The sequence below is a fragment of the Brachyhypopomus gauderio genome, chromosome 4 (assembly GCF_052324685.1).
Source record: "Brachyhypopomus gauderio isolate BG-103 chromosome 4, BGAUD_0.2, whole genome shotgun sequence".
In the NCBI taxonomy this organism is placed as follows: domain Eukaryota; kingdom Metazoa; phylum Chordata; class Actinopteri; order Gymnotiformes; family Hypopomidae; genus Brachyhypopomus; species Brachyhypopomus gauderio.
In genome coordinates, this window is record NC_135214.1 from 36,678,985 (window position 1) to 36,682,123 (window position 3,139).

A 3,139-nucleotide genomic window follows, 5' to 3' on the forward strand; every position below is an offset into this window, starting at 1 on the left:
TTATTTACAATACAGATTCCACGAGAAATAAAGTATCTAAATGAAAAAAGAACAGTGGAAACATAGGTCAGAAATCACGGAAAGGGAGAAGCTTAACACACACACACACACACGCACACCCACACACGCACACACACACAAGCACACACACACACACAAGCACACGCACACACACACACAAACGCACACGACTGCTCTTAAAACGTTTCACTTTGCACTCAATTTAAAACAAGACAGATATTGTATATTTTTTCTGAGGAAAAAATGGAAACAAGATATACTATAATACAACACTGTAAATAAAACCATATTTACACTGATGAATCTGTATTTAATTCTTACACTTGTGTCTGCTGCTCTGTAACTGCTCCTGTTATTGCTGTTAATCTCCTCCAGCAGTGAGATGGACTTCCTTTTGTTTTTTACAAATAAGCAGTTTCTCCATGTTTTCAGCATTTCTTGGGAGCGCCACATTTCTGTTAAATTCTCCCTTTTTGTTTTTTTTAAAAACCCAGAAAGTGAAAAACAACTACAAAATAAAGCCCACAGCGCAATGTATTGCCTGTACAAGCCTGTCTCTCCTACCAGCTGGTCTCTTTAGGAGCTGGTGTCTCCCGACAGCTGGTCTCTCCTATCAGCTGGTCTCTTTGAAGCTGGTCTCTCCTATCAGCTGGTTTCTCCTATCAGCTGGTCTGTTCCCTCTGTCTTCATGAGACTTTGCTTTGGCGCCCACTATTCTGTTATAGTCCTGAGGATCAGAGGGTTCTGCCTCGCCTCTATAGCCGACTCTATATGTCACTTTAATATAGTTTCTAAATTTACGTTTATTCCTAAAAAAGAGGAAAAATATTTGACGTACATGTCTACATAAGAATATTTGCAAATGATTAAAAAGCTATTTAAATACATGGACATTACCAGTGGCAACTGATGCATTAACGTTTGCAAGGCAAATGTATTTATTTCTTAGAATAAAATGAAATATCAAAGAAATACTGACAAAAAAAAAACGTCATCAAAATGTTTCAAGGGAGCTGCAGTTTACACTTGACCAAAGGTGGTAAAGTTCATTCTTATAAAAGGGGGTGTATAGACATGCAAAGAGATGCACCACAGCCCAACCCCCCCAACCCAAGTGCGAATGGGAGTGGCCGCAGTCAGCAGGTGACAGGTGTGCTGCAGCAGGCCCCTCCCCCTGCACAAGTCCCTCCCCCTGTGCAGGCCCCTCCCCCTGCGCAGCTCAGTGTAACAGACACACACACTTCCACTCCTGGAACCTGAGCACCAGCTTACAGGCACTTAAGGAGAACCAGCATTAAATGTGCACACTGAGTTTGCTTTTAAACTAATAGTGTGTGTGTGTGTGTGTGTGTGTGTGTGTGTGTGTGTGTGTGTGTGTGTGTGTGTGTGTGTGTTTGTGTACGTACATGCTAATTAAGCTTACTTTGAAATTGTCTTGAGAGGATTTGTTTAAAAAGACAGATTTGCTGTATATTGCATAACACAACATAAAAAATGTACACCGTTAATGCCCAATAGAGACTATATGAATGACAGCCATTTTGTTTTTAAATTTCATGCATATGAAAGAAAATAGTTTTCTGTAGAAAAGCAAACACAAGGCGATCAATAAAACATCTCCATGTTGGAAACAGCAAAAATAACAACGAGCACAAACAGCCAAAGCAAAGAGTTCAAACGCAACAAACGTTCTGACGGCTTCGCCAACACATGTCTGAGCTGGACGAACATACACCACCATTGGAGCGGATCAGTCTGGGGTTCTCACGCTCTCCTCCTAAAATGAGGATTTTAGCTCCTCATTTTAGTTTAATGACAGGAGGCATGTCAGCTCACACCAATCTTTTTAGAATGGAACTGGTTCTAGAATGGAATTGGTTTTAGAGTGGAACTGGTTTTAGGGTGGAACTGGTTCTAGAATGGAATTGGTTTTAGAGTGGAACTGGTTTTAGGGTGGAACTGGTTCTAGAATGGAATTGGTTTTAGAGTGGAACTGGTTTTAGAGTGGAACTGGTTTTACAGTGGAACTGGTTCTAGAGTGGAACTGGTTTTAGAGTGGAACTGGCTTTAGAGCAGAACTGGTTCAAGAGTGGAACTGGTTCTAGAGCGGAACTGGTTTTAGAGTGAAACTGGTTTTAGAGTGGAACTGGTTTTACAGTGGAACTGGTTCTAGAGTGGAACTGGTTTTAGAGTGGAACTGGCTTTAGAGCAGAACTGGTTCAAGAGTGGAACTGGTTCTAGAGCGGAACTGGTTTTAGAGTGGAACTGGTTTTAGAGCAGAACTGGTTCTAGAGTGGAACTGGTTCTAGAGCGGAACTGGTTGTAGAGCGGAACTTGTTTTAAGGTGGAACTGGTTCTACAGTGATGGTCCACATGGTGCAACGACCCTTTTTCTTCAGTGTTTATTTACAATATTTTGCCTTAAACATATATGATTACATTGCATGTAATTGTGTTGCATATAATCAACAAAATGCTTATTTCATTCTATACTGATACTAAACTCTAAGATAAAGGTACAGGTAGGGTGACACGCTGACACAGTTAAGCAGGATTTTTTGTTATGACAAAGTGCGATTCATTATTGTAAAGTAAAAAAAAAATTCATATTTACATATAATTTATTTAAAAACATTTTGTGGTTTTTGATAACTAAAAAAAAAAACCTCTATTGTCTTAAAAATGCTGCCACAGATCAGCACACTGCTAACTGGTAGGATCCCGTGATGGAACAGCACAGGAACAGATGCTGTGTCAGGACACACACACACACACACACACACACACACACACACACACACACACAAATGCAAATCTTAAGACCAAGTACATCTTCTCAAGATACACTTCTGTCCCAAACATAAAGTAACGGTGAGTCTAAGTGTGTGTGTGTGTATGTGTGTATTTGGGGGGGTGCAGTTGTATAAAGATAGTGCCCATTGTAAAGTGTGGCTGGAACGGCTTGTTGCTCAGTACCAATACAGCACCCTTTAAATATGAGGACTTCTACCGCACATCTCCCCCCTTACGTCTGACAGACAGTGGTGTGTGTGTGTGTGTATGTGTGTGTGTATGTCTGTGTGTGTGTGTGTGTGTGTGTATTCCTCGAAAGCTAAAT

At 40.7% G+C, this 3,139-nt stretch overlaps 1 protein-coding gene across 1 annotated transcript in view; it reads right to left on the bottom strand.

Moving 5' to 3' along the window:
* Positions 1-408: 408 nt before the first annotated feature.
* The window catches only part of skia (v-ski avian sarcoma viral oncogene homolog a), an 11,488-nt gene continuing 8,757 nt past the window's right edge, over positions 409-3,139 (bottom strand). The window contains exon 7 of the mRNA XM_077004406.1: positions 409-3,139. This exon is cut by the window's right edge and continues 845 nt beyond it. The gene's annotated coding sequence lies outside the window, so the exon portion shown is untranslated.